This window comes from Sminthopsis crassicaudata, chromosome 4, assembly GCF_048593235.1.
Source record: "Sminthopsis crassicaudata isolate SCR6 chromosome 4, ASM4859323v1, whole genome shotgun sequence".
Lineage (NCBI taxonomy): Eukaryota > Metazoa > Chordata > Mammalia > Dasyuromorphia > Dasyuridae > Sminthopsis > Sminthopsis crassicaudata.
The window spans coordinates 240,029,188-240,046,160 of NC_133620.1; the positions used below are offsets into that span (position 1 = coordinate 240,029,188).

Genomic DNA, 16,973 nt, shown 5'->3' on the forward strand with positions numbered 1-16,973 from the left:
TTGATCAGAGAAATGCAAATTAAGACAATTCTGAGATACCATTACACACCTGTCAGATTGGCTAAGATGACAGGAACAAATAATGATGAATGTTGGAGGGGATGGGGGAAAACTGGGACACTGATGCATTGTTGGTGGAGTTGTGAAAGAATCCAACCATTCTGGAGAGCAATCTGGAATTATGCCCAAAAAGTTATCAAAATGTGCATACCCTTTGACCCAGCAGTGCTACTATTGGGCTTATATCCCAAGGAAATACTAAAAAAGGGAAAGGTACCTGTATGTGCCAAAAGGTTTGTGGCAGCCCTTTTTGTAGTGGCTAGAAACTGAAAAATGAATGGATGTCCACCAACTGGAGAATGGCTGAATAAATTGTGGTATATGAATATTATGGAATATTATTATTCTGTAAGAAATGACCAGCAGGATGATTTCTGAAAGGCCTGGAGAGACTTACATGAACTGATGCTGAGTGAAAGGAGCAAGACCAGGAGATCATTATATACTTCAACAACAATACTATATGATGATCAACTCTGATCTCTTCAACAATGAGATGAACCAAATCAATTCCAATAGAGCAGTAATGAACTGAACCAACTACACCCAGCGAAAGAATTCTGGGAGCTAATTATAAACCACTACATAGAATTCCCCATCCCTCTATTTTTGTTCACCTGCATTTTTTATTTCCTTCACAGGCTAATTCTTTTTGTATAGCAAAATAACTGTTTGAACATTGAACATGTATATATACATATATATATATACATATATATACATATGTGCATATGTATATATATGTGTGTGTATGTGTGTGTGTGTGTATATATATATATATATATATAGTATTTAACTTATATTTTAACATATTTAACATGTACTGGTCAACCTGCCATCTGGAGGAAAGGGTGTGAGGGGAAGGAGGGGAAAAGTTGGAACAAAAGGTTGTGCAACTGTCAATGTTGAAAAATTACCCATGCATATATCTTGTAAATAAAAAGCTATAATAAAAATAAAATGAAATAATTTTTTTTAACAAAAGAGGGAAAAAAAGGAATTATTGAGGAAAACTGTCCTGATATTCTGGAAGCAGAGTATAAAATAGAAATTGAAAGAATCACCTCCTTAAAGAGATCCCAAAATAAAAATTCCAAGGAATATTGTAATCAAATTCCAGAGCTCCCAGGTCAAGAAGCAAGTATTTCAAACAGTCATAAAGAAACAACTCAAGCATCATGGAACCACAATCAGACTAAGTATAATGCTTGTGGGGGAGGGAGGGCATGGAGAGAAGAAAGGAAAGAATAAATAATCAATGAAATAAAGGATTTTCAGGTATTTTTGATGAAAAGATCAGAATTGAATAGAAAATTTGTATGATGTGTCCTAATTTAACCATTCTGTGGAGTAATTGGGAACTATGCCCAACCACTACTAAATCTGTATTCCAAAAAAAGTTTGTGTTTTTTTTTTTTAATGGAAAAAGAAAAGGACTTAAATTTACAAAAATATTTGTAGTAGCTTTTTTTCTGGGGACACAGAATTGGAAACTGAGGGGATGCCCATCAATTGGGGAATGGCTGAACAAATTGTGCTGTGTGATTGTGATGGAATATTATTATGTTATATGAAAAACCTAGAAATATACAGAAATTGATGCAAAGTGATGAGTACTATTTATAAAGAAACAGAAATAGTATAAGATCCTCAGGTACAAATGACTTAGCTATTCTCAGCAGTATAATGATCCAAAACAGCTCTGAAGAACAGATGATGAAAAATTCTTTTCATTCCCAGAGAAATGATGTTGTCTAATGTTATCTGAATATAGATTGAAATATAATTTTTTTACTTTATTTTTTTCTTTTTTTATCTATGTTTTCTTTCACAACATAATGAATATGGAAACATGTTTTACATTATGAATATTATATATGTGTGTATATAATATATATATATATAAAACCTTTATTGAATTGCTTACCTTTTCAGTGAAGGAATGGGGAGGGAGGAAGGGAGAAAAATTAGGAATTCAAAGTTTTAAAAATGGATGTTAAGAATTGGTTTTTACATGTAATTTGGGAAAACTAAAATACTAGATAAAAATGTAAGAAAAAAAAAAAAAACTACCAAAAGAGGGGAAAAGAATTGAGCCTTTGTAGGATCAGGATATAACTTTGGTTTTATCTGAATATTCCCAGTCATTAACATATAGCAAGTGCTCAATAAAAGTCTTTGTATTCATTTACACATTACCACCCAGATAATCATAAGTATGCATATGTAAAATACTAGTTCCTGAAAAAAGAAGTAAGGGTAAATGGCATAATAATTCAAGAAGAGAATCATCGACAGGCAAGTCAAATTATCACTACCACTTTGAGCACCATCTCTTTTCTGGTCTTGATGAAGACAGACAAGAACCCTGAACCCAAGAGCTTTCTTAAGAGCAAAATTTCCAGCACATCTTCTATGAAACAATCCCTGTGATCCTACAGCCTGGTAACAACCTCTGCAGTGGTTAGTCACAGCTACTAAAGACCCAAAAAATTCTTGGAATTTTCAAATGGCTTATAATCACAAACTAATATTATTTATCAGTGAAAATTACAATAAAAAAGAAGCATTACCATCTGTTTTGTCACCATGCTCCAAGAATCATAATGACTTTTCTACTCAACTTTTAACTGAAACCTTCCAGTTTTCTGGCATTCTCTCCACATTATAATGTGTGTTATGCCACAGTTCCCTTTTATTGTCCTAACTCAGTTTCCCTAATTTTCCTGCCTCAGTTTTCCTTAATTGTTTTGCCTCAATCCCCTTAGTTGCAACCCCCTCCCCCTCTGGTTCATTAGGACTGATATAACTCAGGTCTAGTTACTCTAAGGTTATAAATTGTGAAATGTGTAAACTCAAGATAAAGGGGAGTTCAGACTTCCTGGTTCCTAACTCCTCCTAAGTCATCAAGAATATATAGTCCTACCCCCCAATCTGTCAGATGGTCCCTGCCTGGAGATTCCCACTCACCAGAGTTTGGACTCCACCCCACAAATATATAAAATATATATATAATTGAGAACTCACATTTGTTGCTGGATGCTTTGGACATCTGCCCTAGGGGTGTCATGCCTCCAGCAGAATCAATTTCTCCCTCTCAGAAATCAAATAAAATATTAAAAACTCTCTAATCTCTATCTTGCCTCAGTTTCTCTGGCATTACATGAATTGCCTTACTTTTCCATTTCTATCCTCAGGCTTATCACCTTGTTTTTTGCACATAAGTAGGTGCTTACTTTTTCATTTCTTAATTCATCCATTCATCTCAGGTAAACAAGGCAAAGTAGAGTCCCAACCACATTTAATTTTACAACTGGAAGTGATATCTAATAAAATTGGATTCATAAGCAGAATATAGCTGTATAAGAGCATACCTTTTTCCAAACAAATGGAATAATAAAAGGATTTGGAATCTCATTATATGTTAACCACTATGAAGAAAATCCTGGGGAAGATTAGTGGAAAGAGAAACAGAAGCAATACACTTAATGGGAGTATGGCTTGGACAAAAGGAGAAAAAAGACAAGTTCAGGAAACAGATAATAAGCCTGACACAGAAGTACAAAGAAATCAATTAGTCAGCAAATACTTACTAAATACCTATTATGAGTCAAATATTGTACTAGGCAATGGGATGTCAAAACAAAAATGAAACTATCCCTGCCTCCCAAGAGTTTTTATCTCATGAGAGGAGATAACATGTACATTAAGAGTACATATGAAATAAATACTAGGTAATTTGAGGAAAGGAAGGTAATTTTATAGATATATTATATCTGGATTCTAATAAGGCTTGATTTGGAAAGAAGGAAGTATAACCATGGAAAAAGATGAAGACATTTCAGGAGGAGGAAAGAGCATCAGAAAACTCTACCTCTCTACATGATACAAATTGACATGTCACATGGCTCTGTCTTTGGACCTGTTCAGTTACATTTTTTTTTTATCATAGTTGAATGAAGATAAAAATGATATGCTTATTAAATTTCTGAAGGCTATCAGTAAGACTGGGAAGAATATCTAAATGCTGAATCAATGAACCAAGATCCCAAAGATCTCAGTATTCTAAAAATTCAAAGATTGAATTTAAAAGTGACAGATATAAAGTATTTACTTATATTCAAAAACAACTATGTAAGTACTTGATAGGGAAGAATGGCTAAATTTTTGATTGATTAGAAAGGATCTCAGAATTTAGGAAACTAGAAGTTCAGTAAAAATAAAAGGTATAGCATGGCATCCAAAATAGATATTGCAAAATTCACCAATTTTTTTTTACCACACTTGTGATTTTATCAATATTAGGGAGCTTCTATTAAGAAAGTAATGCATATCAGAACTTGTTCTGCAGCTAAGAGCCTTGTAGATTTTCCTATGGGCACTGAGATATTTAGTGATCTGTCCATAGTCATACAACTAGTGTATTAGAGATAAGACTTTTGCCCAGATTTTCAAAGACTCCAAGGTCAGTTCCATATCCACTAAGCCATTCCTCTCAAGACCACATAAATAGAAATGTATTCCCCAGAACAAAGAATGCCAATTTGAATTAATTTACTTAATTGATTAAATAACACATGTAGAAGCCTAATCTATTTTTATGTTTTGAATTGGATTAAAGGAAAACTCTACAGTCATGATTGATTGTTAGGACTATACTGTAAGCTAATTTTTTTTTTTTACTAACCCACCAAGTACAAGCCTGAGAATATATTTTCAACCACTAAATAATCAGCCCCTGGTGGGAAGTGGGGAAAGGCCCAGAATTCCAATACAGCTTCTGGTTTAGCAAAAGCCTGGAATTCCCAAGAGAATAAATTTTCAGACCAGCTGCATACAGTTTTCTTTTCCAAAGTCTTCTTCTTTCTAAAGAACTTTCAATATTCTGATTGTAGCAAAGAGAAAGCAACAGTTAGGGGTAAACCTATCTTTAATCCATTACTTTAGCAACCTAGATTATTGAATCAGAGACTTCAAATTCATATCTTGAATTCTCTACTTTCTAACTAAGTAATATAATAGAGAAAGCACTGGACATAAAAGTAGGAAAACTTAAACTTGAAATCTATCTCAAACTAGTTGTGACCCTGGAAGAGTGATTTATAATTCTTTCATATTCTCTTTCTTCATCTGTAAAATAGAAATAATAATCAAATATTTTACAGGATAAGATCTTTTGTAGTCTGCCCTAGTTAGACTACTTTTGAAGTATTTAAAGTTCATTGAGTAGATGAAGCATGTCCAGAGGAAGGCAATCAGATTGTGAAGGAACATAAAGGCATGTCATTGGAGAATAAATTAAAAGAAATCAAGATGTTTTTTTAAAGAAGAAAAATTTTAACAAGAATATGAGAATTCTTTGCAACAGTTGAAAGACTGTCACATGGTAAAGAAATATAACAATTTAATTTGGACCTTAGGGCAAAACCAGAACCAATGGACAAAAGCTAAAGAAAGAAAGATTTTGGTTTAAAAACATAACTAACCGAACCATCCCAAGATGGGATGAGAGAAGGGAAGTACTAAGTTCTCATCACTGAAAATCTTATTTGTTGGGAATGTTATGAAGAGTATTTATGTTTCACGTATTGGCTGCACTAGCCAACTTCTGAAGTGACTTACAACTTGAATGTCTATGATTCTACAGCAGGCCCTACCCAAAAAGCAATGATTCTGAATAAATATCTCTTAATTTATTAGAGAACTAGATAATTTTCAGTAATAAATATTAAAACCCACACTCTTTTTATATGTTTTCAAGTAAAATACTCATTAAATAGATCTAGAGTGGAAAAGATGACATTAAGTAAAGTACCTTCTCTACAGGATATAGATGGATATAACCAAAACATTTTTTTTAAAAAGGTAGCTCTTAATTATTTTGATTTAATAGAAGAGAAGGAGTATCCATACTGTAGAAATGATGATTGATGTGAGGTTACTTTCATTTCCCTTCCTAGATATTCTTCCTAAATATTCTACCGAAGTTAAGGTCTTAAAACAATGAAATTGGCAAAATCATCAATAGCAGAGAAATGAGAAAATCAGCAGTATGAATAACAAATATAATGGATAATCTATTCTTAAGTCAATGATAGGTTGTGTCTATAGTGTTGAAGATCCAGTTGAGGGGCCTTTGTTGATACCTCATTGTTACTTTTCTTACCATCCTCAAATTATCTATTACCTATTGATTTATATGTTGTATCATTCCAAGAGAACCGAAGTTCCTCAAAGCAAAATCGTTGTCTTTTGTGTCTCTGAATTCCCAATGTATAGCACATATTAGTCACTTTGTGTATGGTTAATTGAATTGAACTATTACAATTGTCATTATTTTTTAACAATTTTTTAAAATTTATTTGACATTTTTAACTAAAAAGAATCTCAAGTAATAATTGTAAGTACAATGAATATTTGTGCTTTTTTCCAGGCTATAACTTGATATCAGTATTAGAAAAGTAAATTTCTGGCAAGGTAGAGAACTAAAATTTTCTCTATTTCCCCTCTAACAAAAAAAAAAAAAAAAACACTAAAGAGGAATTCTATGAAAAAGAACAGATGATTATAGCAATTTCTAGAGGACAAGAAAACAGCAAGTCAACAAGAGTGCTATACATGTTTAACCTTTATTGGATTACTTGCTATCTAAGGAGGGAGAACAATTTTGGACACAAGGTTTTGCAAGGGTGAATGCTGAAAACTATCTTAGCATGTATTTTGAAAAATAAAAAGCTGTTATTTTTTAAAAAGTAAGAGTACTTTGGGTTATCAGTGTATATTAATCCTTAACAAAATTACTCAAGAACTTATGAAGTGATTTTTGCACTCTAAGAACTTCTACTCTCTTAGGAGGATACAATACATATTATAAAGGGTTTGAAATTAGAGATTTACCAGGCTTGCAAAATTTACTGAAGAATATATAGCATTTGGTAGAAATCTGCAGCTATGCAGCCCATTCCTTTTAGATCTTCAAGGGCAACTCTTTTCAACAAATCCAACCCAAGCAACAATTTTCTGTGCTCAGAGATATGTAATGGGTCTCACCAACATCACCCAGATAGGTACATAAATCAATGCATTTTGTTATTAATAAATTGATTAGGGCCTTATTTAAGAAAGGCAACCGATGTTGCATATCAAAAAGGAGTTGGCCAAGTATGAAATCAATAAATCTGCTCTTATCCTGAGAATGAAAGGTGGTGTGGTTTTATGGATATATCAATGATCTTGATGTAAAAAGAACTTAAGGATAAATCTTTTCTGAGACATTTTTTAACAATGTGACCCCATTATGTTATTAGATTTCTCTCATATTCAATTTACTCATCTATCAAATGAGAATATTAATGATAACATCTTTTTCACAAGATTATCATATCAACCAAATGAAATAATAAAGTGCTCGTATCTTAAGGCAGATAGATACATAGTACATAGATAGATATTGTTGCATGGGCCAAAAAAAGTGCTTAGTGATTTCCCAAAAGCAATGCAACCTGTTCTCCTTTTCAAGTCTTGTCCCATTTCATTGTCCATCTGTATTGTCTGTCCCAGATGCCATGTAACAGACACTGTGCTAAAAGTTAGCCATAGAAAGGCAACTACTATGTTTCTACTATGTTCCAAAAAAATAACAGTCCTTGTCTTTTAAAAGTTCATATTGTAATGAAGAAAAAATATCAAATGAAAGTATTGTAATGTAATAAGAGTTCCTCTTTGTCAAATTATAAAGTATAATCTTTGCTTTTGATTTTCTAAGGATTATCTGCCATTCCTAAGGCCAAGTTATTCTATCTTTGGCTCTGTCACCCTTGTCTCCACCACTACCATCACTAACCACCACCCTGGACACTAATTGCTCTTAGGAACTCATTTCCTTTCTTCTGGAGTAGGAAAAAATTCTGGAGATACAATCCATTTTTAGAGAAGATGGTCCTCTAATGTGCCAATTATTTCCAAATAAGTTTTTTATAGAGGCCTTATATCTAGACAGGGATTTATATCTACAGATATACTCATCAACACTGTGGGGTTTTCTGTAGAAGCAGTCTGTGGATTTTATTGATAAATACTTTGTTGTCAGTATTCAAAAATTTGGAGTGATTTTCTTATATTATTTCCTATAGCAAAGTGTTCAAGTACTTGATTTGTCATGTTTTTCTGGGAACTCTATAATCCATAGATTACCTCTACACATCCTGTCTTCAAGGCCAGTTGCTTTGGCATATATAGAATTCATACATTCTCTTGTTGTTAGCATCTCTTCTGCCAAAATTTCTTCTGTTTCCATATTTAATGTTCCAAATCTGTTATTTCCATTCACAGAACTTCTACTTCTTTGGAAAAAACTATCCATCATTGCTTCTAAGTTTAGTTTCCTTCTATTTGTGTTTTTAAATTATGTGTTAAAAATAATTTCCAACATAATTTCCTTCCTAAAATCTTTTTTATAGTTTTATTTCTCTTTTAAACCATTATGGATCTCATTTGGGTTATTCCATAATTTCTGGAATATCTTAAGAATTTTCTTTTGTATTAGAAATCATTCATAGTAAATAGTGCTGTCAATGTTATTTGGACTTTTAAAAAATTCATCTTCCTTCCTCCTTTTAAATCCATACATCCCTGTTTATCTTAGATTTAAGTTAGGTTCATAGTTAGGCTCAAGATAAACATACTGTACTTTATTCAAAAGAAATAAGATAGGTCAAAAAGAGATTAAATAACTACATGTTAAGAAGTTATAGTCAAATAATGAGATCCAGGTACCAGAGCATAAAAGCATAACAAGAAACATTTGGGTAAGCATCAACGGGAAGAAAAAAAGTGATTTTGGTATTAGAATAACTACATATTACAGAACCAAAATAAAGAGGAAATAAGTAAAGAATTTGGGAAACATGTAACAAATCTAGTACAGAAGCATTTTATCTTAATGACTAGAGAGTGAAATTATCCAAAAATCTTCTGTTCTTTTTGTCAAAAGCAGATTACTTGTTTCACAAATTAGCTTAACTTAATTTTAATGATAACTGAATTCTTCAAAGGGTAGAAGAATGAAGAGTGGTGACAAGCTGGCATAAAAGCATACCAAGTCCTATACTTCCTCCACAAATATCTAAAAAAATACACTGGTCTTAATCCTGATTGGGGAAATCAAAATAAAAATCACAGTGACTCTTTTTCAAGTTCAGGTCAGCATAGGGAGACAGATTAAGAAGTTTGCAGACCATAAAGATAAGATATGGTCAGAAATTGATTTACATTAAATTCCACTCAGGGAGAGGTCTTGACCCAGGATAACAGGAGGGGACTGAACTTACTGAGGATACAGAAATAGATGCCAACCAGGATTTTATTAACTAGTTCTAAGTTATAGATCCAAGACTGGCTAAGGAAGAAATCTGTGCCTTTGGTGACATTCCATAATTGGAAATTGTAAAAAGTCCTTGTCAGTATACTGAGGAAAGAGAAAGTTCAAGAGCAAGCAGAAGATATATGGTTCTCATTTCAAAAATTAAGCAGAGTTCTCAGTTTACCCAAATTGAAGTCTAAAAATTGCAATTGAATGATCAAAGGAAATATTCTAGAACAAAGTGAGGAGTACAATTTTTATGTACTCCGAATCAGCAGAGCAGAACTATATGAAAGTAGTTAAGTCTAGAAGTAGTCTACTGGAATTCTAAATAGGAACAAGCAGATAGATATGTTGCTCAGACTTAAACTTGGGTCAGAAATTTTCAGAGTTCAAGCAAAAAGAGCAATGATTACATTTTACTCTGTATCAGGTAATTTGGGCAACACTAAAAGCATACACTTCTTTAGCCTGTGCCATTGATGAGACCTTGGAGTAGCAGAAAGATTCAAGAAGACAAAATTCTGTACAAATATTCTCCCCAAAAGTATGTATAACTTAGTCCTAGTAAAGTTCAAAATCAAGGAGTAGAAGAATGAGTGAGCAAACAAACAAGAAGTAATCCCAATCGTAAAGTACCATTATAATGATAGAAATGCATAAAGTACAAAGCCAGAAGAAGAAAATCATTATAAAATATCCCTAAGAAAAGCCACAAAGGAAAACTGGAAGGAAGGAAGGAAGGAGGAGAGAGAAAGGGGAGGGGGGGAAGAGGAGACATATAGCAGCAAGACTACAAAATGCTCTCCTCATAATAACCCTATGAAATAAGTAGTATATTATCATCCACATTTTAACTTGAAAGAATGAATACAGACATTTTGAAGAATCTCCCCAAAGTTACATAGTTTGTAAGTGTCAAATTTGGAACTGCAACCCAAAACTATGGATTCCAAATCCAGCACCTCCTATAATACAATCTACAGAACATTATTTCTGGAATTGAAGGACTTGGATTCAAGTCCTTCCTCTAATACTCACTACCTTTGGAGCAAGTTACCTCATATATAAAATGAGAAGTTTGGACTAGATGGTATCTTAGATCCCTGCAGTTCTAGCTTGATAATCCTACAGAAAACAAAAATGGAAAACTTGACTTCCAACTCAAGAAATGTCTATGATCAGCTTTGGAAATATACTGTCTAATTTTTGCTTTATTAATAGTTGGCTACTACTAAGAGATCTTGGCACACCTGTCTGGAAAACAGGACCTGTTTGTTTATTTTAAATTTTCTCATTAGCTACTCTGGTATTATTAATCACATTTGCTTGCAGATAGCATAGATAATTCTCATTTCTGTTTGGCCTCTCCTCAAGGAGAGTTGGTGCCAATATCATTTCCATTGGTCATACTCAAAAGATTAGACTTTTAAAATTTCCCATCTTCTCTCCCTTTCCAGCTGCAGAAGAACAAAATCTAAGGCTCCCATTAAATCTCCCAAATGGCAAAATAAAACTATAGACTTCTCCTCTGGATTTTCCCAGACCCATAGATATGAACTTCCAGTTTTGATTAATAGCAGTGATTACTTCTTCATCCAAAGTGCAAGTCCTTATTCCTTCCTTGGGATATTTTAATGTAAGAACATGAAGATTAAAAAGAAATCTCATCTTCTCTCAAATGGTTTACAAATTTACTGCTCTTCTTCCCATCTGACTTCATTCCAAAATAAAGCCAGGGTACTCACTCACCACTAGTGATCTCTCCCATTCATCTATCACACCTCCCTGATGCAAGCCAATGGTATAAACTCAATTTATACACGGACACATGGGTGGCCTGCACATATAAGCTTTATGAGTGAATGGAAGAACTGTGTAAGGCTAAGCTTTGTTTTTTCTCCAGGAACCTGAAAAGGTAGATTAGCCATACTTTATATGCATGCTTTTGTTCTCCCCCCACCTCAACTTTATAAATCCCATGTCTTTTTCATAATTCTTTTCAACATAATTATATCACTGAGTTTTTCTTTTTAAGTAAAAGATTTAATTTGTAAAGGCTGCTTAGGCTCAGAATAGACAAAATAATAGTTTTGACACAAGTAAAGTATTAGGGCCAAATCTGTTTGGCCCCTACTCCACACAGACTCTAAAGTCCTCACAGAAACAGAGCAGATGTAACACATAGAAAGCAAAGCCCCCAACTAGCAGGAAAAAAAGAAAACAGAAAACTACTCCTGAACTTTGGTTGCTTATACTCAATTATTCATTCAATTACCTGGGATTTTTAAATTCTGTTTCAGGATTCTCCAGAAATGCCCAAAAGTTTTCCAGTGAATTTTGATACACTTATTTCTGTGGACAATTCTCACAATAATGAATGCTATATGTTTAATCATTTCAGACTCGTGATCCCATTTGAGGTTTTCTTGGCAAAGATATTGAAGTTGTTGGCCATTTCCTTCTCCAGATCACTTTACAGACAAAGAAACAAAGCCAAGAAAGTTAAGTGACATGCCCAGGATCACAAAACTAGCAAGTGTCTGAGGTCAAATTTGAATCCAGAAAAAATGAGTCTTCTTGATTCTGGTCCAGCACTCTGTCTACTGTACCCTCTAGCTGTCTTTAGTAGTGAATAATATGGTATAATGAAAAGAACATTCAATCTAAAATCAGAAAAACTGGATTTTAAATTCTGCTATATAATTTCCGAGTAAAGTGATTTCAACAATCGATTCACCACTATGGGCCTTCATTTATTCACCTATAAATCAAGATACGTGAATTAGATGGGACTCATTCCAGTTCTAATCCCTACAACCTCCTTATTTACATGCATTTTTCCTTTAATTACTTTAACTTGCCTTGGCCCTGAAAGATCTAGCCAGGAGTGATGGCAAGATCTGCATTAGTAAGCTGAAGAATTGAGACAATTAATTATCTAGAAAACTTGAATGGAAAGAAAGAGACAGACTGATACAGAGACAGAGACAAAAAGAGAGACAAAAATAGAAAAAGAGAGGCCGAAAAAGAGAGAAATATGAAGATAAAGAAAGGAGAATGAGAGACAAATACAGAGATCAAGAGAAAGAGACAGACACAGACACACAAAGACAGAGACAAACAGGCAGACAAAATAAAGGGAGAGAGACATAGGGAAAGACAAAGAAAGAGACAGATAGAGAAAAAGAGATACAGACGAGAAAAAAAGAAAGAGAGGCAGATAGTGACAGAGAAATAGCAGACAGACAGATAAAGAGACAGAGACAAAGACAAAGAGGAGAAAGATTATCATTTGCACCCAGATAATTAAAAAAAAAAAGAATTTGAAGCTTAAACTGTCTGAACATGTTTTTCTTCTTCGCAACTCAACTTTTTTTTTTTTTTTTTTTTTTAAATCAGGGGGGCAGTTTTTTCCTTTGCCCAGTCTGAACATGGAATAACACCACCATATTGGTGCTGAACTATGTTAGTCTACTGAAGCTCAGAACTCCTGAGCTATGAAGAAAGACAAGTTTCAGCCTCCCCAGTAGCAGTGATTACAGTCATGGACCATAATTCTGGGCTCTCATTCTTAAGGCAACATTAGCACTTCCTGAAAAATTATCAGAATGTATATATTTTTCCCAATGGAAAAATTTTTGGTCCATTGTATGTAGGCCTGTTTTTGCTGTGTGGTCCACACCTGCACTTTCATTAGTACTAAGAAACTCTACCATTACAGATGATTTAGGATTGTAGAATCATCAATCTCTAGCCATAAGAGACCTCAGAGGCTATCTATTCTAAGACACTCATTTTAGATAAAAGAGTACTGAGATCCAGCAAAGTTAAGTTTTTCAGTGGTCTTACAGGGAGTAAGCATAAGAAACTGGATTTGAACCTGACTTTTTAATTTTCACTATTCTTTCCATTATACCACACTTCTTTAGAAACTTAGTTATCAGGGTAGCTAGGTGGTGCAGTGGATAGAGCACCAGCCTTGAATTCAGGAGGACCTGAGTTCAAATCTGGTCTTAGACACTTAACATTTCCTAGCTGTGTGACCCTGGGCAAATCACTTAACCCCAATTGCCTCAGAAAAAAACAAAACAAACAAAAAGAAACTGAGTTATCACTGATTCAGAGACAGAGACCTAGACATTTGAATACAAATCTTTCTGACTCCAAGACTCCATGCTTTGCCTCTATGGCTACTTTAAATATATAGAATATCCCCAAAATCATGGATATAGTGCTGGGTCTGGAGTCAAGAAGACTCATCTTCCTGAATTTAATTAATTTTCTCTCTTTTTAAAATCTTTTTTGGGGATATAGATCTAGTAGTGGTATTCCTAGATTGAAAGGTATGTTAGCCCTTTGGACATAGTTCCAAATTTCTCTCCAGAATGTTTAGATCAGTTCATAACTACACATGCATCAGTTCCCATTACCCAAATTCCCTCTTTTTAATTATATTAGTCAATCTGTTAGGCATGAAGTGGTGCCTCAGTTATTTTTATTTACATTCCTCTTATCAAAAATTATTTACAGCATCTTTTTGAATTGAGTGAAATTTATAAAAATACAAGTCATTCCCTGATTGATAAATAGCCAAAGAATATGAACACGTAGTTTTCAGACAAAAAAAAAAAATCAAAGTTATCTAGAGTCATATGAAAAAATGCATGGAATTTTGTCTCTCCGTCCCTGAAATGAAAGATTGGACTTAATGACTTAGATCCCTGCCTTCCAATTCTAAATTGTACTAAAAGGGTACTTAGAAGTTGTCTTGGGGGTAGTCACAGGCCTATAAATTGAACCCAGGTATTTTGCTCTGGAGACATTGCTTTCTAATGAATCACACTGCTTGCTACTTATTTGTTTTATAAAACAAGAAGCATTTCATAATCACATGGCATAAATATTGTTACATTTTAAATTTTCTTAAACCAGATTAGATTTTATCCACTGGTGAAGAAAAAAAAAAGTGAATTATTCCATTTTGACTGTCAGTCTGGAATTACATTTTTGCAAAAAAAAAAAAAAAAAAAAAAAAAAAAAAAAACTTAGCTACAATTAAAACTTTAAAAGACTTCATTTTTTTCTATTAGAAAACATAGCTATTTTCTCTACCCATAACCATTTTCTTCTCCAAATATCAGTTGAAATTTCTTACTTTTTCTTAATCATTTAATCTTTATGACTTCTACAGTTTGTGAATTGAAAAAGATCCCCTACCATTTCATGCTTCATTAGGGCAAGATGTTTTAGATGAGTCAGTCAATAAATATTAATTAGGCTTTTACTTATTACTAGGTACTGTTTTAGGCAAGTAAGTGACACAGTAGATAGAGTTTCAAGGCCTGAAATCAAGAAGATTCATTTTTCTGAGTTCAAATCTGTTGTCAGACAATTACTAACTATAATTGTAACTCATTTAACGTATCTCAGTTTCCTCATCTGTAAAATGAAATGGACAAGGAAATGGAAAACCATTCCAGGATTTCAGCCAAGAAAAGCCCATGATATGACTAAAAAACAAGGGACTGTGCTAAGCATAGAAAGTAAAAACATAATCCAAGAATTCACATCCTAATGGGAGAGATTTGGGTGTTGTCCAAAAGAGCTTTAAAATGCAGGACCATAAAATCACAGATCTAGATTTGGAAAGGCATTCAAAGAATCATCTAGTTTTGAATAGGAATTTGAGGCCTGCAAAGGTGTAAGTGTCCCCCAAGAAATATCCAAGGTGAGATATGAATCCAGATCTTCTGGCTCCATAGGCAGTGTTCAACTTGTTCAACATTTTTTTCATTACAATCATAAACTAATTAATTTCCTACTACATTATGCAATCCCATATTAATAATGCAATCCCAAAAGAATACAAATCAATAAAAAGAGTATTTTGTTGATTTTATAAAATAGCAAGTAACTCACCTTAAAAAAAAAAAAAAAAAGATCTTAAGTCTTTTATTTTTACATTTCTGGATTTAGTCTTGGATCAGAATTGGCTTAAGTCCATGGATGGAATGAGTGATAACGCACCTGGTAGCTTCAGACAGGTTTGTGAGAAATCTTGTCCTATTCCTTACCCAAACCCTGGCTTGGTAGAGAATGAGTCAGAATTCCAGGGCTTGGCTACTGATTATTTGGGACAAGAATGAGCCAGCCTGAGGAAAAGAAAAATAAATGGGAAGAAGAGATTATGAAGAATTATAGATATTGCCAAGAGATAAGTGGAAACTAGAATCTAGAAGAAGGGTTAACCACAAAACCAGTAATCTCAAACTTTAATATGTGTGATGTGGGAGGGTTTTCCCCAGATGAATAATAGCTGATATTCACTTAGCCCATTAAGAATTTAGCATGCATTATCTCACTTCATCTTCCCAAAAATGTTTTAAAGTGGGTGTTATAGGCATTGTTACCTCCATTTGACAAATAGGGAAACTGAGGCTCAAAGAGGTAGAGGGATTTATTTATGCTTGTAAAATTAGCAAGTATCTGAAGCAATACAGAAATTAAGCCTTTGTTTGCTCCAAGACTGGCACTCTTTGTACTAAACTGTGCAGCTTCTCTCAACTATGGTAAGACAATTTTGGTCATATGAAAATGAGGAATGGTACAAGGCAGGAGAAGATGGCCCACTGACTGACTACATCAAAAGGAATGAATTATTAGAAAAGAATTGTTGTTTGTTGCTGTTGATGCTTCATTCTCAAAGAGCAGCATTACATCAGGGAGATGATGCCATGACATGCAAATGTTTTTAAGTGAGAATGGTCCATGAAAAATCACCAGTTTCACTCTCTGCTCCAGAGTCATCTGGGTACAGTGTCAAGATATATTTATTTATTCCATTTCTACTTTGTATAATAAGTATTCGTAGTTTCAAGACTTAGTGTCAGGAAGATGTCACTCACAATCCTGCCTCAAACACTTGCTGGCTGTGGGATGCTGGGTTAAATGGGATAATAATAACATCTACCTCACAGGATTGTTGTTACTATCTAATGAGAGGCCTATTCTAATTTTTCCCTAGCTGTTAGTGGCCCTTCTCACCTATATTACTTTGAATTTATTGTGCATGTATTTTCTATTGACTTATATGTATACACATTGTTTCCCCTTGTATAAGTTCCCTAGGAGTAGGAAGTGATTCATTATTGATGTGTTGATTACTGGCACATAGTAAGTATTCAGTAAATACTGGGTGATTGATATGTAAAGTTCTTCACACATTTTAAAGTGTTATATAAATATTTGCTATTATTCTTTTGGTTCTAACTTGGACTTCTGTTTGGACTTCTACAGGTTCATTCAATAATTAATGCTACTCAAGAAGTCAAATGCAAAGTCCAAACAAGGAAGGACTAGGCAATTTCTGAAGCTCACCTTCCCCTTCCCATTCTGGTTCCGTTTTTCTTGATTGAGTCATGGAGTCAGTCTTTGAGGCTGTCATACAGACTTCTGCTCAGAGAGAATTAGAGTCCCACCAGCCTTTCAACTCAAAAAATGTGGTCGGAAGCCTAGTCCATTTCCTCAAAACCACTATTCTCCGAGAGGT

The 16,973-nt window shown here is 33.7% G+C and overlaps 1 pseudogene; it reads left to right on the top strand.

The window, feature by feature from the left end:
* The window catches only part of LOC141540719 (josephin-1-like), a 105,284-nt pseudogene that overhangs the window by 62,141 nt on the left and 26,170 nt on the right, over positions 1–16,973 (top strand).